Source organism: Chinchilla lanigera, unplaced genomic scaffold, assembly GCF_000276665.1.
Source record: "Chinchilla lanigera isolate Chin_1 unplaced genomic scaffold, ChiLan1.0 scaffold00022, whole genome shotgun sequence".
NCBI classification, from domain to species: domain Eukaryota; kingdom Metazoa; phylum Chordata; class Mammalia; order Rodentia; family Chinchillidae; genus Chinchilla; species Chinchilla lanigera.
The window spans coordinates 16,916,371-16,940,172 of NW_004955423.1; the positions used below are offsets into that span (position 1 = coordinate 16,916,371).

At 39.0% G+C, this 23,802-nt stretch overlaps 1 pseudogene; it reads left to right on the forward strand.

Moving 5' to 3' along the window:
* The first annotated feature begins 485 nt into the window (after positions 1–485).
* The window catches only part of LOC102023374, a 29,753-nt pseudogene continuing 6,436 nt past the window's right edge, over positions 486–23,802 (forward strand).

Below are 23,802 nucleotides of genomic sequence, written 5' to 3' on the forward strand. Positions count from 1 at the left end.
CCCGCCCCCGGGTCACGTGCCGGCCCTGCGCCCGCAGCCCCTGGCCGCCTACTTCTTTCTTTTTGGCTTTCCCTGCAGGTCCTGTGGCTCGGAGGGCACAAAGTCCTCTTGGCGGTCCTCTTTGCAGCAGGCAGGGATGTGGGTCTGAAAGCGCAGAGCAAGCGGCCTCGAAGACCTCAGAGAACTCCTCGCACCCTTTTCACACATTTTAGAAAGTTAAATGGGTTTGGCATCTCCCCTCTGCAGGCTTCAGGCGTAGCAAAGGGTTCCTCGAAAGTAGCCCGGAAGTTTTCCCCTGGCTGTTGGAGGACTGACTCTTCCTCGGGAAAATTCAGGGACCGGTTTATCTAAGAAAATTGATTTGCCACTAATTAGGGAGAGCAAGTATCTGTCAACAAAAGAATCTGCGGTCCTTACACTGAAAACCTGCTGTGTGTATACATAGATATTCTGTATACACACATAGATACATGCGCATGTGCGCTATGTATGTAACTGCTCTTTCCTGTTGCAAGTGTGTTTATGAAAAAGTGTGCATTTATAAATACACAGTCTATAGCGACAACGTATATTTGCACATGTTGTTTTAGTTCCCTCGCCTAGTCTGCCTGCGTGGAGTCAGGAACAGCACTGTCGGCTTCGCATACCACAAGGCAGAAAGCAGAAGGGCAAGGAACTTGGTGTTTCCTAGAGATCATTCAGAATCCGAGGAGCCACCGAAAGCAGGTTGGGGAGGCGGAGTCTGGTCAAGGCTGACCAGACTTGCAGAAGCCCTCTTTTCAGTCTCCCTAGAAAACACACTCTTGCACCTCTGCTCCTCCCTCACCTTACGATCAGGCATACAGTAATTCCAGTAAGATGACCCTGATCAGGACTGCACACTTTAAACTTATGCTATAGCTCAAGGGCTTTAGCAGACCTCGACAACTCAAGTTATTTCATTCATTCAGTGATCAGGCTTTTACTGAGCTACTACTAAATGGAGGAGCAATTTTTTAAAAACTATAACTAGCTTGAGGAAAAATATTAAGGTACTGTAAGATCTGTGAGGGATAAAAGAATAAATTTCAGTGGGACACTGGCATGCAGGGTTGTAATCCCAGTCCTCAGGGAGACTGAGGTGGGAAGGTTGCAAGTCTGAGCCTGTTAGGGACTTAGACCCAATCTAAGAAAGAGAGAGAAGAGTGAAGCAAAGAAAGAAATAGGGAAGAAAGAAAGAGAGAGAGAGAAAAGGAAAGACAAAGAAAGAGACAGGAACAGGAGAAAGAGGAGCAGGAGGAGGAGGAAAGGGTAGAAGGGGAGGAAGGATGGGGATGTAGGTCAGCACAAAGGCCCTGGATTCAATCGCCTCTGCTGCAGAAAAAAGAACGACTCTCCTGCCTCTAATAGGTGAGCTTGCCGTTAGGTGGGAAAGAGGACAAACGCATGCCAACATAAAGGGTGAGGTTCTTAACCAAAGGGGAAGAAGCAAAGCACCAAGGAAGGAGGACCATGGGTGGAGACAGCACATCACTGCGTCTGTAGGAGGTCCGCCCCTCTGGGAAGGAGCACAGCAAACACCAGGAAACAGGTGCGGGCCCTCCTTGCTGGGTGATGTTGACCAAGTTTCTTAATTTTTCTCTTTAACCCTTAGGATGGTTGACGATATAGATCCTCAAGCGAATGAAGGGAGATACTGCTCCGAAGCACTCACCTCAATTCCTGGTGCTGTGAGCATTTCTGAACGGCACCGCATAATCGAAAGAAGAAAACCTTGTCCTGAAGACAGCTTGTGGGAGAAGATGCTTAGGATCACTGCTGTCACCTTCGGGTGTCTCTGTAGGACCAACACCGATGCAGTCAACATCTAGCAGTTCGAGCCTTGATTATGTCAAGATGAGGGCTTTGCTAACTCCATCTGTCTACTTTGGCACAGCTTTCTCAATTAAACTCCCATTCACCATGAACACACTTCCCAAAACACTGTTTTTCTTATTAACACCCACAAGTCATGCCCCAGTACACCCAGGAACAGGGGCATATTTATAACGATCTAAAAACAAACTCAATAAATTCTAGAATAAATCTGGACAGAAATTTTTACAAAATACTATTGACAATTATTTCGGATGGACTACACAAAAAATTTTTTTGGATAGACATAAAAGCAGGTTGTGAATATACCAAGAAAGGAAGGTGCGGAAGATTTGCAGGAGGTAGGAGGGCAGGAGCATGTAGTCAGGATTTTTGTTGTTGTTGTTTTAAAACAGGCCAACCTACAGGAATAACTTAGTCTAGCCCATAGGTGTAGCATAATTTTCCAACCCTTAAGTAATGTAACTTAAAACCAAGAGGTTTTGTTTGCAAAAATAATGATAAAATGGATGCACCTTGCAATTAGGTGCAATATCCTATTTGATTCTCCACTATCTATGAGTGCATATATCATCCCCATTTGGTGAGGTGGGAACAGGGGTTTGAACCCAAAGATTTCTGGGTCTGCCATCTTAACTGCTGTACCCAGTTGGCAAGTACGTCAAGAGCCCAATCTCTGCCACTTGGCACCATTGGAATTTAGTGTATTGTCTTGTGTGATCATAAGGAACTTATAGTAAGTATATAAGGGCTCAAAACCTAGAGTAAGTATGTAAGCGTGTGAAGGATATACATATTTGATGTGGTATAATCAAAAGTACAGTGAATGCTTACTTTAAAAAAAGTTTTCTCTTAATAATAAGAGATATATCGCCATTAATTCCCCTCTGAGGACCCCTCCCCTCTCTTTTTGGACATATTTATCCCATTGATCTTGCTGCTTTCTGAAGCAGTTCTGGAAAGTCTCTTTTCTGAGCAACTTAAGTTATACTGTCTTGGCTGCCTCAGTGTTCTGAATTTTTTCAATGTATTTACTGTTCATGGTCATTTTTACTTGGAGGAAGAGCCAAAAGTCCCTCAGTGCCAGATTCCATGAATAAGGTGAATGAGGACATCATGATGCTTTTACAAGCCAGCCTTTCTATCAGATGGCATCGGCAGCAGCATTATCGTATTTTTTTTTTTAATCAAAAAGAGGATTTCCAGTACTGCTTCAGAACGTGGCAAGCCTGATGGGATAAATGTGTGTGAAGTGAGGGGAAATTTTGAAGAGGATTGGTGTCTTTTACTGTAATAAATATTTTTAATTAAACATGCAGCATATTTCCTGGTCACACCCCCCCCATCTGAAGTGAATATACTCATTTTGTAATTTTTAACCTCTGGTTGCTGGGTGATACTTTAACAAAGACACTGTGCCCTCCATCTGTGTCTCCCACCAACTGTTACCACTGTCTGCCCATAACAATTACCTTCCACCAGAGGCTCTCTCATTGCTTGTTCTATGTTACTGTGACACTTAACTGTGGTGTCAACTTGAATAAGAAACGCCCAGCTGGTCAGTTTGGCATGGGGTCTGCCTCATAGTAGCCTCTCTGTCCTTGCTTCCCTCCATGGTGTGATCCTTGGGAACAAGTCCTATCAGGACAGCTGCCTCCCTAGGGCTCCTGCTGGCTTCAGTGCGTCCATCTTTCCTCTCCTTCAGGTCTTTCATCAGTGGGACCTCAACGTGCCTTAAGGCTGACACATCACAGTATTTTGCTACTTAATCCATTTTTGCTTCACTGTAAACAGTGCTATTAGCAAGCAAGTCTCAGAGTTGTAACATAGTTTTCCCTGGTAGAAATAAAATTAAAATGCAGGCTCCCTTAGCTTTTTCAATTTCATCCTGCACACATATTAATTTAATATATTTATATTCAACACAGAGTCATTTATTAAGGTTTTAATTGGATCTCAATTTCTCCCATCAAAAGATTTTAAATGAATTCCAGAGATCATAAAACTCTTTTTGTCATCCACTACATAAATTATGCTTCCATAGGAGACTGTGACTGGAAGATCCATTAGAAAATGTTATGGGAAAGTCATTGTTTCACATTCTGAGCCAGAATAGGAAATGACTTTTTTTTTTTCTTGCTGGAAACCATTGCACTGTTACAATTTTGACCTAGGAGATTTTCCTTATCCTAAAGCAGGTGTCTGTCTGTCCACAGCCGTATGTGTGTCTGCATCTTTATCTGTGTCCAGGCACTTCTGTGGCTGTGCACTTTTAAGTGTATATTTATGGTAATACACTGACAAATGAGGTCAGTGGCTTTACTCCTCTCACTTTCAATAGCAGATCATTCCAAATTATCATCCAGTCTGCATTCCCAAGACTTGAGCTTACTACTATTTCAAATCTTTACAGAATTCTACTCCAGAATTCATCATTATCCCTGACTCTGCTGATCCTTATCTGGGACAAACTCCAAGACAAGTCATGCATGATTTAAAATTGCATATTTTAAATATTATATATATTTCCCAATCAGTGACATTCTACCTTAACTCCATCTCGGTCTACCCTTCTTTTTAGAAATTCCCATCTTTTCCCAAATAAAAAAAATTTCAAATGCATCAATAAAAAATAATGTCTGTTTTCTATTAAAAGAAAAAAAAACTATAATTAATGTTCTTACCCAATTTTCATTACATAGAACAGTATAGCTTTTAACCAGACTTGTTTTTCTTACAAAATTCCACCTAAGATTCTTTTTAAACATAATCAATTGAAAGTAAATATGTCTGGAGGCACTGGTGTGTAGCTTGAATTTGGTTTGTATTGGATTTCTCCAAGGCTCTTGAAGGCTCCATTATTAATTGAGTCTGATTTTTCTTAACCACGTTTCCCAGAGTTTATTTTCTTTTTATTATGAGGTTCTTCCCATGTGTGTTTCTCTACATTCGTCTTAGATTTCTCCTCTTAGTGAGGTCGGCATCCTCTTACCTGCTTCCCTGAAAATCTTAGAGGGGAAGTGTGGAATCTGAGAAGCATCCGTGTTGTATCTGATGGAAACACGCACCAGGGAAGAGGAGGGGGTCAGCAGTTGGGCTCTTTCTGCAGTTTGTTTTGCCTGAGTTATTTTTTCACAAATGGTCTGGACCTCGGACTCTATGGAGAGAATGAAGATTTTGAATAATTCTTCATGTCACTTCCAACATCTTCCAGAGAATCTCCTCCAACTCTCAGGTTTTATATATGTCCGAGCTGCTCTAGGAAAGATCAAAGAACAACACGCAATCCAAAGAAGAAAGGTCCAAGGTAGAATCACTTGAAAACCTCTTAGAGAAGCCCCCAAGCACAGGGATTGTTATTGTAAACTGGCTTCCTCCTCCATCCTGAACTTTCAGTGGCTTCCTTTGTCCCCAAAGCTCGGTGTAATTCTAGGCCTACCAAACTCCCTCCTGCCGCTATTGCCTATTATTCCCTGGCAGCACAAGGGGTTGGTAAAGTTTTTAGTAAAGAGTTAGATAGTAAATATTAGGCTTTGTGAGCCATTTGGTCTCTGTCACAACTGCTCAACTCTGTCATTACGGTCTGAAAGCCGCCACAGAGATAAACAAATGGGTAATGGCTGTGTCCCAATAAAACTTAATTTATGGACACTAAAATGTGCATTTCATATACCTGTCAGTCTTATGAAGTGTTATTCTTCTGATTACTTTCAACCATTTACAAACACATCCTGTACTTATGTCTGATTGGAGTTTGAGGACAAAATTCTCAACTCTGGTGATCCCAAAAGACCAGGCTTGACCATCCATTCCATAATGCCAAGCAGTGGGGAAGGGTGGGAGAGAGCTTTAATTTGTATCTCCATGCTGAGAAAGGCACAAAAAGATGTGTTCAAGATCTGTCTTCAAGAGTCACAGAAACATTGACATTTTGTAGAAAAGAACAAAGGTGAGGGCCCAGGTTCTGCATAGCTGGTAGGGTAGGTAATTCTAGCCATGGTTTGGTCTGGTGGATCCTTGTGTCAAGGTTGCACTAAGGAGGTTTTTACAGCCTCAGGGGGCAACCTGTTATGGTTGATACATTGTGTCAACTTGAGAAGTTTAGAAGCTTAACTAAGTCAATCAGCAGGGGGCCAGTGTCCTCACTTTGTAAACATACTGAGCTTGTGGAAGAGGAGGTTTCCAGGATGGTGTGGGCAGATAGGGCATACAACATAAGAGAGGGAAAGAGGATTGCTCCCTCCCCTTTTGCTCTTATTGCTTTTGCTGTCTTCTGCAGCCATGAACTGTTGCCCCTGTGCCATGCCACTCTGCCTTGGAACCAGCTGATTACAGACTGAAACCTCTACAGACTGTGAGCTAAATAAACCTTTCCTTCTTTAAATTGGAGTATCAAGTATTTTGTCTCAGCAATGAGAGAAAAGTAACGAAGACAAAACCATTCCCAAAAGATAATGATTGTTCCTGCTTAAGGAGATGGTCTGCATCTCATCACGGGGTGGCCTGCAAGACTGTTTTGCTTGAAATCCAAGGTGACTACAGGTTTAGGGCAATGACTGGAGAATTTATGGCTTTGCTCCAGGGATTCTGGAACCCTCCAGTTATAAAAGCTGGCAACTGAGTATCCCTGCAAATCTCGAAAATGTCTTAATGACGTTTATATTGGTGTCAAGTCTTGAAGGTGGGTGAGATAGGTTGGGTACATTTAGGGGCAATGAAACTTGTGTCACTAGTTTGTAGAGACTTCCCTTAATATGCCTACTGTGAAGAGATGAACAGGGTCTAACCCAAAGCTTTAAGTAGAAAGAAGATAGATATAAAATGAGGTCAGATACCAAGCTCACTCCTGCATTTACTAACCCACCGGGTGTCTGCAGGCCCAGTCTCTAAGGACATATTATATATTCTTGATTCTTCAAGTGCATAAAAACCATCTGGAAGCCCAATTTGATCTATAAGCAATAGTTTGTCCAACTCTGTCTTACTTTGCACTCTTGATTCAACTAGATATCACAGTCTTTCAAGCCCAGATCAAATCCCATTTGGTCCTTGCTTTTTCAATCTACCTTTTCTAGAGTAGTTTCTTCTCCCCGATTTCCAACAGTTGATACTTGCAAAATTCTTCTGACATGGAGTCATATTCTATCTTCCGGCATTTCTTCTAGTACTAACTGGACCTATTATCTACACCTTTATTTGCCTTCTATTTTGGTCTTCTTAAATAGATTGCAAGCTTCCTGACTTTTTATTTTCCTCTTTGTCTTCTTCACCTTTCTGTGTATCCAATGAGGAAATATAGTTCCTTATATGTTCAGTAAATGCTGATTAAGTTGATTTGATTCATTCAATTCTGAAAAGATAACTAAGAATCCCAGGTGACAAGGTGTTATCAACCATAAACTTATAAAATTGAAAGTCAGATTGTCCTTGCATTATGGATGTCACTCAAAGATTTTGCATAAAGAATTTTGCATGTATTATGAATTCCTTCATCAGATCATCTAATAATTCTCTGTAAGGCATATATGAGATCATCTTTGTCTTTTTTATTTCTAATCAGCAGGGTGATTACTTGATTTACATGAATTTTTCAGTCCATGTTTAATGACAAGAGTGGCCTGTAATTATCCCTGTGTGTGTTTTCAGCTGATTGAGAAATCAGTGATGTTTTTCTTCCAAGTGATAGCTGCTATTTTTCCAGCATGATTTTAAAAAATCACTATATAGTATTCTTAATCAGTCCTAGTGCATTGTGTTTATCTGATATTTATTCTAGTTAAAAATGACTTGTGCTGTGATTTTTTCAGTTTGTTACACTTCATCTTTATTTTTATTCAAATTAAATAATAAATAGAATGTTAAAAATCTGTTTTTGTCTAATATATTAAGCTATCTAGATTTTCAAAAGCATCAAACATTTGAATAACCAAGTTTGCAATTTTATCAATGCCTCATAATTAAGAAAAGTAAGAAGTTACATTCTAAATAATGTCATGTTCTAAGATTAATTTTCCCTTCCAAGTGGTGAATTCAGCAATATTTAGCACAAGCACTGCATGATCTGAATATCAGAAAAATGTCTAGTTCCTTCTACTTTTATCAGCTTACATTTCAAAAGAGTTAGTCACATCTGTCTCTATTCTTGAACTGTAATAAAATTTTGACACTTTAGCTGAAAAATAGTAAATCATCTCTTTCCCTGTAAACTAGACTCTCTGTATTATCAACACAGGTATGTTTTTACCTCTTTCTTTTTTTTTAAATCATCCTTTGCCCCTCTCAAGTTTAAACTTTAAAAACTTAGGTAACATAGTGAACCTTGTATTTTTAGAAAGTATTTGTTTGGCTCAAGTATTTGAATAAAATGCAAATACTCCAAGCAATTCATAAATAATAAAACAAAATGCAAATATCCAAAGGAATTCACGAAGGGCCTGAAAGTTTATCCTCCATGCAAACTAGGAAATAACCTACACATTTTTAGGACTACTGCTTAAAAACATGAGACCCCTCCAGGCCAGAGATGCGGAACTGTGTATTACTTACAGTCAGAGGACTGTTTATTAGAGAAACTTTTCAGAGGTTATGAATCAGCATTTTCAGCATGTCCCAACCCCTAGATCTCACAAGAAAAAAGACAATCCACTATGGTTTGTGTTTAAGAGGAATATCCTGAGGTTATGGAACTCAACTCTTACACTGAGCCGTGGGAAAGCTGGCCCATTGCTCTTGAGGCTAGCAGCTATATAAGAATCTTTGATAATGCAGGATAAAGACATTCTGTGCTTCTGTTCAAGACATGATGAAACATAAACGATCCATTGAGAACTGTCTCCTACCAGTAGTAACATTCACTGTACATGCACCATGACCTCAGATGGATATTGTAATCTGTACATGCTCTCAATAACTTCAGACACCTGGAAAATGTATATGAGGCATTTAGTCATGTTTACTGAATAAATATGAGTTGCCTCAAATGAATTTTAGTAAGCAGAATTTTAAAAAATAATAATAGTAATAAGTAATTCTAAAGAACATGCAAAGTCTATAATTGTTATTTCTCCTCCAGCCCTAACATCATATTCCATATTCCAGTAAAACACTCTATGCTTTAGAAAAAATATTTACCCACTGAATCCAAAAACATCCTTTATTCTATTTTTATCCATTTTCTGCTGCTAAACACACACGCACGCGCACACACACACACACGCACACACACATGCTATCTTTTTCTTGGCCTGAGATTACATAAAATATTACAAAAGGTTTTGCTATGGAGAGAATAGTAATTGAATTACTAATGAATGACTTAGCTGATATGCTTTTAAACAGTCAAGGTGCTCATATTTCCCAAACAGGCTTTTTCCTTCTTTATTACTCTTCTCCTTTCTTTTCCTTCTTATTTTCAACAAACTCAAAACTCAAAATTTTACTTGCCTGGTCCAGAAAGGAACCAGAGAAAGTAAATATAGTAAAGTGTTTTATTTGTAAAATTGCTCTATTTTTTTAATGATATGCAACAGCCACACAGTCCTGGCTACTACACAAAGTAGATCTCTGAATTAACTTTCTGTTTTTAGGCAAGAGGGTACTAATTCAGTCCTTCTCAGAGAGAAGAGGCTCCATCATATTTTAGCAGGCAATTTCACAGCATTCTTTAGGAATCTTCAGCCCCAGTAGTTCTAATCTTGCCAATATCCTCCTTTGCATGAAACCTGAAATTTTTCTTGCAACAAATTACAGTTCTGGTGGTATGCATCCCTTTGATTTTCCACTCTCTGCCTAGCCCCGCATTCCACTTGAATTCGCCACACTCTTGGTGCAGAGTGCGTATACATCTGTGTGCTCAGTGCCGTGGGCCCTGAGATGTGTGTGTCTGGCATTGAGCCTCTGATGAGAGACATAAAATAAACACTCTGCAGTCCCCTTCGGTGATAAACTTCCTCCTCTTCTCAAGGGTCTCTTGTCTGCACCAGGGAATGGCGGTGATGTCACTAACCATGTAGTGTGTGCTGCGCCATGGGGTCAGCCGAAGGGTAACTTCCAGGAAGCATGCCTATTCAGGAGACAAATCAATGTTGGCATTGAGCAGGGCACTTAGCAAAATGATGCATTTCAGATGGCATTTCCGTGGGTACCAGTGCCAGAGACTTCATGCACCCACTGGCCATGCTCACAATTGGCACGCTGGTGTTCTTTAGGGGGCATCTCTAGTGTTTTCTTTATGGCTTAGGAATAGCAAAATAAGGACACTTAGCCAAGAGCTCATCTTGCGTGAAAGCGAAGATGTGCTGTCAAATACAATACTCCCTGAGTCTTCAAAGCTTTCTTTTAGCTCTGCACTTCAGAATGGATGTCCTAGAAACCATCTTTGTTTATTTTATTTTAAGGCTAAAACCCAAGCTGACCCTAGCTATTAGCAATCATCTTTCTCCCTCCCCCAAATTAAGGGGAGGCACACTGTGGTAGTATGAACAATATGTAGAAGAATTGAAACACAAACATAAAATATTTCTCCGAATTCATCATACAGACACACACACACACACACCTACAACATCTGAGAGTAAGCTGAAAACATTAAGAAACATCTTTCTAAATTCTTTAGCAAGTCTCTTCTCACATCAAGAATATTCCCATAGGGTTGGGGTGTAGCTCAGTGCAGGAGGGCCTAGGTTCAATCCCCAGTACTGCCAAGTGGGAAAAAAATCCCTTGTATAATCTCACATCATTGTTATATTTAAATTCATACTTTAAGGCTTTCTCATGTAACAGTAATGTTCTTTATTATTTTTTCAATGAAGATCTAACAAAGATCATGTATAGCTTTTGATTCAACCTTAAGCTTTTATCTGTTTCAGTGTAGAGTAGCTGTCCTGTGTTGTGACAATGGCTTTGCAGAGTCACGTTTGTTTGCTTCTCCTTTGAGTGCTGGGGTTGAATCTAGGGCCTGGCTGAACAGCACTCTACCTCCAAGTTACACATTGGGCCCTGAAGAGTTGCCTTTAACTGCTGTTTGGAAAAGCTGTTTTGCAGAATATTCTTCAAATTTGATTGGGCTTGTTCCTTCATATTCAGACTCAGATTCAATACTGTGGCAAAAATAGAGCTGCAGCATTCTTCTCTGACTAATGGAAATTATAAGAGTATCAATACCTCAAAGAGCTTATGTGAGTAATATAGATAAAACAATGCACCAAGAGTAGGTGCTCATCAAAAGTCGGTTTCTTCCCACCTTGATATGATTCTTTTCTAGACCAGCAATTGAGACCTAGAGTTATTTGAATTCCATGGGACTTTCTGTTGGCAAACATTTACCCCTGGAAAAACACCTGTGGGCATACGCATGCTTTTGTGGATGGAACTCTTTGATAAGCCTATTCAGAGCTGTCACCATCCTTAGAGATCTCCAGAAGATAGAAGGTAATAGAGTACATTGCCCAATACCATAAAACCTAATTCTCTGGGCAAAATGAGCTCAGAGTTTCGTAGACAATTGCTTTGCCTCAATTCTCATGGTGAAAAAATGTATATGAATCTGTCCACTTGTCCAGTATGTGAAGGTTGAGACTTTCCTGTGTCATCTTTAGCAATAATAGTTTTTGCTAAGCAGAGCTATAGATGGAGTTGAGCTAGGAAAGAATTCTGAATATAAATTGCTCAAGAGCAATGCTCAGGAACTTCCTGGAAAGAAATACCACCCTCTTGGTAACTTTCTTAGCACTGCCTACTTTTTTTTAATCAAACAAATGCACAAAGGGAAAAATCCCATTATTTGAAGGTTCCAGTTCGTTGTTTTCTTGTGCAGCTTTGCTCTCACAGTCATTATTAGGCTGTGGGCCTTTGGCCAGTTGGGCTTCCCCCATGGAGACATGCTCCTGAGCATCTCCCTGCAGTGTGACTGGTCATCTCTCCTGGCAGGCAATCAGCAACTGAAAATTACCCCCATTCCTAACAAATTGGTATTTAGCAATTAAATAAAGCACTTTGTCAACATGAAATATAACAACATAGTCAAACCAAATAACACATCAAACAAACACAATTATAACTAAATTATATACTGGTTAGTTAGATCCTTAATTGTTTTCGTGTGTGTGTGTGTGTGTGTGTGTGTGTGCGTGTGTGCACGCGCGCGTCTTATGCTTGTGTAGGTCACAGACTCCTTACGGGAAGGAGTTGTGTCTTTTCTTTCTTTGACTGCTTCAGCAAGGCCAAGTAGTATGCATGGCATGAAATCAGGTCTGATTGTGACTTTTAAAGGCTCTAAAGCATTGGAAATATTATGGGATGCTATTCTACAGATAAACTCAATTGTTTCTTGTTTTGGTGGCCCTGGTTTTTGATGTGTTTAGACTAATACAATTTGCCTATTGGTTAATTCGGCATTATACATAATAAAATCTCATTTAAAAATAAACACAATGAAAGGCATTTTAAATGCATGGTGATGCTGGCTACATCTGAACAACTGGTTCTGCCCCAAGTCACTCCCCTTAAAGGAAATGTTTCCTTGGGGTATCAGCATACTGTTGAGTAGCCATAGCCTAGGTAATGACATTTGTTATTTTTTTATTTTAAAGAAAATAGTAGAAAAAAAGAACAGTAGCAAAATACAAACAAAACAGTGCAAGGACATTAAAAATGATATGAGGTTTTGAACTGAATGATAAGGATTAATAGTGCTTGTTATACATCTGGTAATCTGAGCAACTTTGTTGAAGATAACAATATGTAATATAACAACCACTGTTAATCCCTATCATTCGGTTTGACATTCCTTGAACAGTATGATTCTCATCACTAAGTTGCTGGGAGACTGCAACCTCTCCAATGTTGTTGCCCGTCAATGAACTTCTCAGCATTGAAAAGTTTTCACAATTCATATCATTTTACCGCAATATAAATGCGCTTTGTATTGAAGATGCCTAAGAAAGGCAGCTAAATAAAAAGGCAACTAAGTATCTGCTGTCATAAAATTTACTTCCACTGTCAGAAGAGAATAATTTCCATTCCATGTTCATATTCAAAGTATCCATGTGTGTTACAGATTCCCTGAAGCCTATGTAACTCATTTACCAGCAAATTTCAACATTAGAGTGAACTTTCTGCAGCACTCTCATTGCAGCTCTGGCTTTTCAGATGCCTGCAACATAACTTGTTCTGTGTGACAGCAAACATCTTCTATCCAGATTCTTATGCCTCATGTAAACTGTGTTTCTCATAGCAGTTGTATGCAAATATACCAAGTTGAAAAACAAATATCATCTTGAAAGACACTGTGTTGCCCTAACAAAGAGGACACTGTCCATGTTCCCTGACAGCTTCTGGCTAATTAAAAAGGCCCTGAAGTGCTGCAGATCGCCCCTTACATCCCCTCCCCCAGCCAGATATTTTCACTGCACAAACAGTAGAGAAAACAATTTGTAGCTTGCTGGGGTCTCTGGCATAGAAGAAAATGTAATAACATCCCAGAAGGGATAAGGAGGCAAAATTTCCTGATGAGATATGCATTCCTTCTTTTAAAGTGCCACTGGCCTAGGGGATTTGGTTAGAAAGAGTGCTCCAGGTGGCATCATCACCAAACTATCAGTGTGTCCTCAGCCTCATTTTGCTGTTGTTATTTTTGTAGTAGTGGCTTCTCATTTATATGATAAACCATCTTTAACATTGCATCTTCCTAAATCCGCAGCTGCAAAAACACAAAAGATGGGAGATCATTCATGAGAGAAATGGTAAGGTCAACCTGTTCATTTTCTCAGTCTCTTTTTCATTTGGACACATTGCACAAAGCAGACAAAGACTGTAATACACACTCCCCTAAGGCGACTCGTTGGTAATAATGTCCACATGACAGTTGCCAAAGGGACATTCTTCTCTCTAAGCTTAAGCTAGGTGTCTGCTTACTGAAGTCATGTCCAGAACACCTCATGTACACACACATATCTATACAGTGTTGTAAAAATCATGCAATACCTAACATCCTGTTACAATGCTTCTTATTTGTTTCCATTTCTTTTTGAGTACTGCTTCTTCAGTTAGAGACAAACCATAATGTACTTTAAGTTGGGGCAGAAGTAGCTGCAACAGTAATATTTTGTATTCATGCTTTAAAGGTTCCAAAATAGTCCATTTGTATTCTATCAGTTGGCCTTCCCAGCAAGCTGTGGATCATGCTGCTAGTAAAAGTTATGGAGTGATTGCAAAGTCCAAATCTCAAGCTCTAAACCAAGGATCAGTAAACTTTTCCTGTTTAAGGGCCAGATACCAAATATTTTAGGCTGTGTAGGCCATATGGTCTCCATCACAAGTAATCAGCTCTGCCCCTCTGGTGGGAAAGTGACCATAGACGAGATCAGTGAGTGAGTAAGACTGTCTTCCAATAAAACTTTATTCCTCAAGACAGACAGCAGGCTGGACTCGTCCTGTGGGCTGTCGCCTCTGAACTTCTATTCTAAGCCACATGTTTTATAGTCACAAGACTATAGATGTGAAAAGATGGTTACAGTTAAAACACATAGATAATAGCTTGAATTATCAAAAAGGCTTTATGGAAAAGGAAATACTTTAGCTGGGCCTGCCAGGGAGGTTAGATCGAGATGTGAGCTCCAGAGGGTTGGACTTTTCATGCAAAGGGAACACTGTACACAAAACTATGAAGGCAGCATGTGGAAAGAGGTGTGTGAAAAGAGGGTGTGCTGCAGTCTTACTGAGATACAGATATGCAGTGAACAGTGACATAGGAACAGAGGGATCCACGTTGGGTAACGCTACCTTGAATGAAAAAGCAAAACCTTCACTTCATAACATTAGAAAATATTATGTTTGTGAGCGGTGGGGTGTTATGAGAGAAGACACAATTATTTATTTTTCCGTATGACAGTCACAGAAAATTGTGCCAGAGAGGTCAAGGATTAGCCTGGGACCTGCTGAGTGAAGTTGCATTTCCAGTCTTTGAAGTAAGCTGGCATGACAGGGAAGGCCTCGGTGACAGGGGGAGTTAAAAGGCTGCACCCCCTAGGCTAAGGGAGAGATAAGATAGCTAGTTGTTGGCCTACACTTTGAATGGAAAGTGTCAGCTATATGAATAGTTGGCTGTATGGTAGAGTTAGATTATTTGCTCATGATCTGTCAAGAATTCAGGCCAAGCTTGGCTGGTTGGTTCTTCTGTGTATTAGCGGCTGGGATCATTCATGACTGCGCACTCAGCTCAACTGGACTGAGAGAGACTGAGAGGACCAAGAAACGTCCATGCCCATGTTTCACTGCACTGGCACTCCTCCCCTGGGACTTTCTTTCCCTACCGTGAAGTGTTGGCTTCATCACAGCATGGTGGGCTCAGAGTAATCGATCTTTCAACATGATGACTGGGCTCCAAGAAGGGATGTTCCAAGGGGTGAGGGTGAAGGTTGGACATCTCATGAGGTCCATGGGGGAAGTCACATAATATTATCAGGGGCATAATATTGTTCAAAGTTAGTCACAGGCAGCACATAATCAAGAGAAGAGGGAATAAACTCTACCTCTTGACAAGGCCTTCGGGAGGGGAATATGGTGGCTTTCTCTGGACATACAATCTGCCATTGCAGTTTAGTATAACAATCAGGCTGGAACTCTTTGGGACTTGGCAGAGACAAATTCAAAACCACTTCCATAGCTCAGCCCTTCTGGAGTCACATGGTAAACAAACCTTACTGCAAATGAGCTTGTGATCAAGAATTACAAACCACATACAAAAACAGGATGTAGACCCAACCAACAGAGTAGAACTCTATGACCTGGAATAATGCAAAAAAATGAAAGAAACTTAGAAATAAACACATCTGAAATGTGCAAATGACTGTGGGAACAGAAGTCAAAAGGCAAGAGCTGGACAATATGAAAAGCAAATAGACATGTTTGAAAAGTATGAAATTGAAAATGTAGCACTAAGAGGCACATTAATTAAAGTAAAACTCCCAAATCAGTAGAAATAGAATTAAGAAATGTATGTAAGATAGACTTCAGGAAATAATTTCAGCATAAATATAGCACAAAGGAAGGTATAGCAAATATAAAATATTAAAGGGATATTAAGAAACTTGAAGGTTAAAAATAAGAGTCTAGCATAAGCCTAGTAGAAATTCAAAAGAGGAAGATTTGGAAAGAATGAAGAAGAAACACTATCCAGAGAGGTGATGACTGAGAACTTCCTTAGACTTTCTGAAGAAAGAAGTCATTAGGTTTATGAATCATGGCAAACCTTAAGCATGATTAATTTTTAAAAACCATAACTAGCCACATTTTAGGGGAAATGCACAATATCTAAACTAAAACATTTATCTTCAAAGCTAATAAAGAAGGAAAAATAAGACACGTTCATGTTTGGACTGATTGACTGACTTCTCCCCAGGCCCAGCAGAAAGATAATAGAAATCCCAGTATTCTGGAAGTCTGAGGAAGGAGACTTGCAAGTTCAAGTCCAGCAAGGGCAACTTAGTAACTTATTGAAACCCTGTCTCAAAAAGAAAAAGAAACTTAAAGTGCTGGAGATGTACACCAGCACAAAGGCCCTGGATTAAATCCCTGGGACCACAAAATAATAACAACAACAACAACAATATATTTACTTACCTAAAAATCTGTGTGTTACTAAACTAACATTTAAGAAAGAACACTATAGACTCATGTTGCAAGAACCTATCCTGTATTTTGTTACTGAAACATATTTTACATACAGTGAAGGACATCCATTTTAACCATGCCATTCATTGAGTTTTGACAAATAAATACAACCTGTAACTACTCCTGCAATCAAGGCACAGAACATTCTCATTACTATCCACGGCTGCCTGTTCCTTTTCCAGTCAAGTTCCCCATTCCACTCGGCCCCAATAATCACTGTTCTGCTTTTTGTCATTGTAAATTAGATTTTTTTACTCATTTTTTTAATGGAATTATATTTCATGTAATGTTTGTGTCTGGCTTCTTTCACTCTGCTTAATGTTTTTTGAGAATCATCCATGTTCTGAGGATCACAGTTTCCTTCCTTTTTATTGCAGGGAAATAAATAGTTCATAGGACAGAAAAAGAAAAACTGATGCTTCAATATTAATTTCAGATAAAAGAAAGTTTAAATCAGAAAGTATTGTTAAGGTTTAGAAGGGACTTTACATAATGATCAGAAGCAAATCACAACAAGAATAAAGAGAGTATGAACTTATATCCTTCTAACAATATAAGTAGAAAATATTTCAAGTAAATCTGGAAAAATGGCAAAGAGAAATTTGAAAATCCACCATCATAGAACAACTTTTTTTTCTTTCCTTCTTTTAAAGAGAATAGAAAAATATAACAAAATAACAACAACATAGACAAAAACAACACAAAAACAATAAAAATGACACAAGGTTTCCCAGCAAGATGATAGGAATTAACAGTGGTTGTTATATTACACATTATTATCTTCAACAAAGTTGCTCAGATTACCAGATGTAAGAATGCAAGATTGATCAAACCATTAACCAGAATAAAAAATAATTTAAAAAACATTTAAAAAACAATATAGTGCTTCACTGAACAAGATGGTAGGAATTCACCAGTGGTTGTTATATTGCATATTGTTGTCTTCAAATTAGTTGTTCAGGTTACCAGATATAAGCATGCAAAATTGTCCAAAAAAAATTTAAGCATTAACTGTTCCTATCAACAAATGAATAGACATCAGCAGCACAATTATTCCAGCTGTAGAACAACTTTTTTAAAAAGGTATTTGTTAGATCAAGCTGTCAAAAGTGAACGAAGGTCTGGAAGATGGAAGGTCGGGGAGAGGGCCTCTAACGTGTGTAACAGGAGGATCAGTGGAGGCTTCCCTGGGGAGTCCTCCTTCAGCTGCAGGCCTCTACAAAGCAGCCATTCATGCCACCTCCATGAGACACCCCATCAGGGAAAGCGCTTGCTGAAGGTGGTAAGACTTACAGAGACTGTGCTCCCATGCAAGATAGAAACCCGGAAGTGATGGCGGAAATGTAAACTAGTACAGACACTACAGAAAACGGCGCGGAGTTTCCTCAGAAACCTAAATTAGAAATTCCATTGACCCAGTTCTTCCATTCTAGGTGTCTTCCCCAAAGAGTGAAAGTCCTCATATTTCCGTGATCTGTGCACACCCATGTTCACAGTAGCACACCTCCAATAGCTAAATCTTGGAAGTGGCCTGTACGTCCATCAGTAGAAGAATGAATAAAGAAAGTGCAGTATTTCCACACAACGGAGCACCACTCTACTTCTTTATAAGAGGGGTAACTGGAGTTATTTGTAGGAAAATGGATGCATCTTGAGACCATCATGTTAAGTGAAATAAATCAGACACAGGAGCTTACGTATTACTTGATTTCTCTTGCATGAGAAACCCAAAGTATAAATAAAGGTCAAAGGGGCTGGGGATTTAGCTCAGCGGCAAAGCGCCTGCCTGGCAAGCGCAAGGTCATGAGTTCGGTTCCCGGTACTGGAGAAAAACCAAAAAATAAATAAATAAATAAATAAAAATAAAATAAATAAAGGTCAAAATAAAAGACAGGTAATAGGAATCAGGGAGATCTTTTGCCAAAGAGAAGAGGACAAAGAGATGGAGAGCCGTTGCTTACGTTTCTATGAAACAAAGACCAAAACGACAAAAATAGTGAGTAGCGTTAACTGAACACTCAATATATTAAACACTGTACATGCACTTTCTCTTTTTGCATCATCTTTTGAGGTCATGAAATAGGAAACTGAGGCTCAAAAGAGGTGCTAGTGAGTAGCGATATCAGAACCTGACCTCGAGTGCAGCGTAATTTTAGGATCAACACCTAACTGCAGTAAACCGCGTTGTGTCCACTGCAAATCCAAAGCGCGCCGGGTCCCACCACGCACTTGCTCTTCTCCTGACAGGCTTAGCACAGTTCAGACCCGACCCCTACTAAACCACAGGCTGCTGCTTCATTCTTCTTCAAAGTGCGGAGCCCAGACTCAGCTGGGTTATTTCTCACGTAAAACATTCCATCTGCAGAGAAGCAAGACGGCTTTTTTTTTTTTTTTTTTTTTTTTTTTGTCTGCCTGGAGCTGGCCTTGTGATGGAAGTCAGAGGCGGCAGCAGGGTGTCCAGCAGTGAAACACTGGCGATCAGAGCTGAGGAATGACACATAGACACAGCACGGAAAAGCCACAAGAAGCAGCCTGAAAACAGCCAGCTCGGAGCTGACCCAGCAGCTGGGTAGCGAGAGAAAACATACAGCCCTGGTCCTTCATTCCCCACTGTCATCTGCTCATCACCTTGATAACCAAGGCCTTGCACTGAGCCTTCGGGGACCCTTGCTTTCGGTGACCTCAATTCGCACCTCCCTTCTCATTCGTCTTGAAAAACAAAAAGTGATGCAAGACACACTGGAGTTCTCATCGCGAGTTTAGAAAGCTGTGAAAATAAAAACCTGAACGATACCCACGTTTCTATGCTGCCTCACCTACCTTGGGCTTATGAAATCAGCCCTCTGTATAACCTGACTTGTGTCTTCCACAAAAGCACAGAAAGGAATGACTCATTGGTATTCTGCAGCCAGCTTGTAATTTTCTGCAAAAAGATTATGAGGAGATACAACATTGTAGGGACATAAATAAAAAAAAAATAAAACTTTGCAAAATAAACATTACTTTAGCATTTGCCAAACACTGTGGGTGTTGGCTACTTAGTACAAGGTCTGGCATGTGGTGGATGCTAAATAAATGTTTTGTGACAACAATGAATAATTATGACACTTTAGAATGTTTGGAGCAAAACTGTGTGTTGCGTTAAGCAAAATGAACACTGCACTGTATTCATATGAGCAAAACAAAGGTGCACATGAGCAGGTGGTAAATACATTTGATCTTTCTGGATCCTAAACTGCTGAAGTTCAAATCCCCATTCTTCCCTTTGACTGTGGACATGTTACTATCACCCTGTGAGGGTCACGGTAAAGTATACATGTGGGCATGTGGTGAGGTATATCACATGCAGGGGACACCGGGCAAATGTTGGCTCTTGTTTTTATTATTCATCTAGTTCACTTTCTCACAAATTTTACCATTCTGAATAAAATGTCACCATGGCAATTGCAAAGAGACTTTTCTACAAGAGGGCTTTGAACCCTTGAAATTGTTAACCCTATACCTCAGCTAAATTTCTTCCCACAGACAATATGATGATCAGAGCAGATCAGTGTTTCATTAAACACTAAAGTTTGTTCTTCCTTTTCCTCACAAAAAGAGCTTATCCCTAACGAAAGCAGACAACTGACCTCCTTATTAACATTTTCAAAAATATGACCTATTCTGCACCGCTGATGGTCCAAATAGACAAGCAAGTAAGAAATATGCTCATAGGTAGCAGGGAAAAAGTTCTGATTTCAGTGTTAGAAGGAGCAGCAGAGAGAGGTTCTGTAAGGGAAGGATATGTGTGTGCCCAGTCACTGCGGGTTGTAGATTGCCCCAGGGCCTACAGGACCTAATCACTCAGTAAGAGAATATATGAAAGAACGCTTGGCTGCTCCTTCCCTGCCACACTAAACTGCTCTCCATGACTGCACCCTCCAAAGATCACATGGTAAAGAACCTAAAGGAGACACCCGGCTTCAAATCCCCAACTTCTCCTTAGAACTGTGATTTTAACCTTTCTAAACTAAGCCACAATATTCTCAGTGGAGCTGGGGTAGCCCTTGTAGGAGTAGCATAAAATTTTTTTTTAATTTTGTTTTAAAGAGAATAAAAACAGGACAGTAGCAAAATAACAACAACATAGACAAAAACAAAACAACACAATAATAATAAAAATGCTATAGTGTTTCAAAATAAAATGATAAGAATTAACAGTGTTAGTTATATTACATATTGTTATCTTCAATGAAGTTGCTCAGACCACCGGATGTAAGAATGCAAGATTGGTCAAAAAAGACCTTAAGCATTAACTGTTCCTTTCAACAAAACAATTAGACACCAGCAGTACAATCATCCCAGCTATCTATCTATCTATCTATCATCTATCTATCTATCTATCTTATCTATATTTTCCCCTCCTTCTTTCTTTCTTTTTCTCCTTTCCCTCATCCCAGTTGATCCTTCCTTTGAGCAATTTCTTTCCATTTCATAACATCTAGTTTTGTGAGGAATCTCTACACTGATTTCTGTAGTGGTTTCACCAGTCTACAGTCCCACCAGCAATCAAGAAATGTTCCTTTTTCCCCACAGCCCATCCAGCATTTGTTATTTGTTGATTTCTGGATGATAGCCATTCTTTCTGGGGTGAGATGGAATCTCAGTGTTGTTTTAATTTGCATTTCTTGAATGACCAATGATGTTGAACATTTTTTCATATATTTATGCACCATTAGTATCTCTTCATTTGAGAAGAGTGTATTCATCTCAGATACCCATTTTTGGATTGGGACTTTGAATTTTGGGGGCCTGATTTTTTTTTTATTCTTTATACATTCTGATAGAAGTTCTTCATCTGAGGGACAATTGGCTAAAATTTTTTCCCAGTTCATGGGTTTTCTTTTTATTCTGATGGTGATTTCTTTTGATGTGCAAAAACTTTTCAATAAGATGAGATTCCAGTTATTGACTTTTTGAAGTATTTTCTGTGTAGTTTAGTTTTTGTTTATGAACTTTTTGCCTACCCATATGTATTCAAGATCTGTTCCTACTTTCCCTTCCAGTAGACTCAGTGTTACTGTTTTAATATTTAGATCTTTGATCCATTTTGACTTTAGTTTACTGCATGGTGATAGACATGGGTATAGTTTTAGTCTTTGGCATGTGGAGAGCAAGTTTTTCCAGCACCATTTATCAAAGAGGCGATCTTTCTTCCAGTGAACATGTTTGACCCCTTTGTTAAAGATAAGGTGGCTGAGTGTGTTTGTAGTTGTGTCTTCATCTTCTACTCTGTTCCATTGATCTTCAGGTCTGTTTTTTTGACAGTACCATGCTGATTTTATCACAGTAGCTTTGTAGTATAATTTCAAGTCAGAGATTGTGATGCCTCCTGCCTTTCCTTTACTGCCCAGGATTGCTTTTGCTATTCTAAGCCCCTTCTGGTTCCCAGTGAATTTTAGGAATGTTTTCTCTAGATCTGTGAGGTAATAATGGTATTTTAATTGGGATTGCATTGAATTTGCATAACAATTTTGGGAGTATGGCCATTTTCAAATGTTGGTTCTTCCTATCCATGAGCAAGGAATATCTTTCCATTTTCTGAAATCCTCTTCTATCTCTTTTTTCAGAGTACTGTAATTCTCATTTGTTAGATTGATTCCTATTTCATTTTTTTAGATACTATGATGAAAGATGTGGTTTCCATAATTTCTCTCTCAGTCTGATTATTGTTTGTGTATAGGAATGCTATTGATTTTCGAGTGTTCACTTTGTATGCAGCTATGTTACTGAATTTTGTTATTATATCTATGAGCCTTTTGGTGGAGTTTTTGGGGTATTTTATGTAGAGTATCATGTCATCTGTTAATAATGATTTCACTTATTCCTTTAATATCCTTATTCCTTTTATTTCTCTGTTGTCTAATTGCTCTGGCTAATATTTCCAGAACTATACTGATTAGGAGTAGTGACAGTGGACAGCCTTGTTTGTTCCTGATTTTAAAGTGAAAGCTTTCAGTTTTTGTGCATTTAGTATGATGTTGGCTGTTGGCTTGTCATAGATGGCTTTGATCAGAATGAGGTAAAGACCACCTATTCCTATTTTCTGTAAGGTTTTTATCATGAATAAATGTTGGACTTTATAAGAAGCTTTTTCTGCATCTATTGAGATGATCAAGTGATTTCTGTCTTTGGCTCTGTTGATATGGTGTATTACATTAATTGATTTGCATATATTGTACCATTCCTGCATTTCTGGGATAAATCCCACCTGGTTATAGTGTATAATCCTCTTGATAACTTGCTGCATTCTGTTTGTTAGTATTTTACTGAGAATTTTTGCATCTATATTCATTAGGAGACTGGCCTGTAGTTCTTTTTTTGGTTGTATATTTTTCTGGTTTTGATATCAGGATATTACTTGCCTCCAGGAATGAGTTTGGGAGAATTCTTTCCTTTCAATTTCATTAAGGAGTTTGAGAAAAATTGGCATTAAATCTTCTCTAAATTTCTTATGTAATTCAGCTGTGAATCCATCAGGACCTAGGCTTTTCTTCATTTTTAAGCTTTTTATTACATTCTCAATTTTGCTGGCTGATATTGAGTTATTCAGGATTTTTATATCTTTTTCACTCAGCTTTGGTAATTCATAAGAATCTGTCCATTTCCTCTGTGTTTTCCATCCTATGACAGTAAAGACTTTCAAAGTGCATTATTAATGATCTTCTGAATTTCTATAGGATCTATAGTAATTTCATCCTTTTCATTCCTTAGTGCATGAATTTCAGTTTTTTCTTTCCTTTTTTGATAAAGTTGGCTAGGGGGTTATCAATTTTATTTTTTATTTCAAAGAACCAACTCTTTGATTCATTGATTCTTTGTATTGTTTTCTTAGTCTCCATTGTGTTAATTTCTACTCTGATCTTTACAGTTTTCTGCATTCTTTGGACTTTGGACTTGACTTGCTTTCTTTTTCTAGAAGCTTGAGGTGCAGCATAAGATTGTTTATTTGTGCTCATTCTGTTTTCCTGATGTGGGAATTCACTACTATAAATTTCCCTCTGAGGACTGCTTTCATTGCATTCCATATGTTCCTGTAAACTGTATCTCTGTTTTCATTTGATTGTAAATATTGTTTAATTTCTTCTTTCATTTCATCTGTGACTCATTGGTTGTTCAGGAGGATGTTATTTAATTTCCATGTGGTTATGGGGTTTTTGCAATTTCTTTCAACACTAATTTCCAATTTCACTGCACTATGGTCCAACAGTATGCATGGGATAATTTCAATTCCTTTGT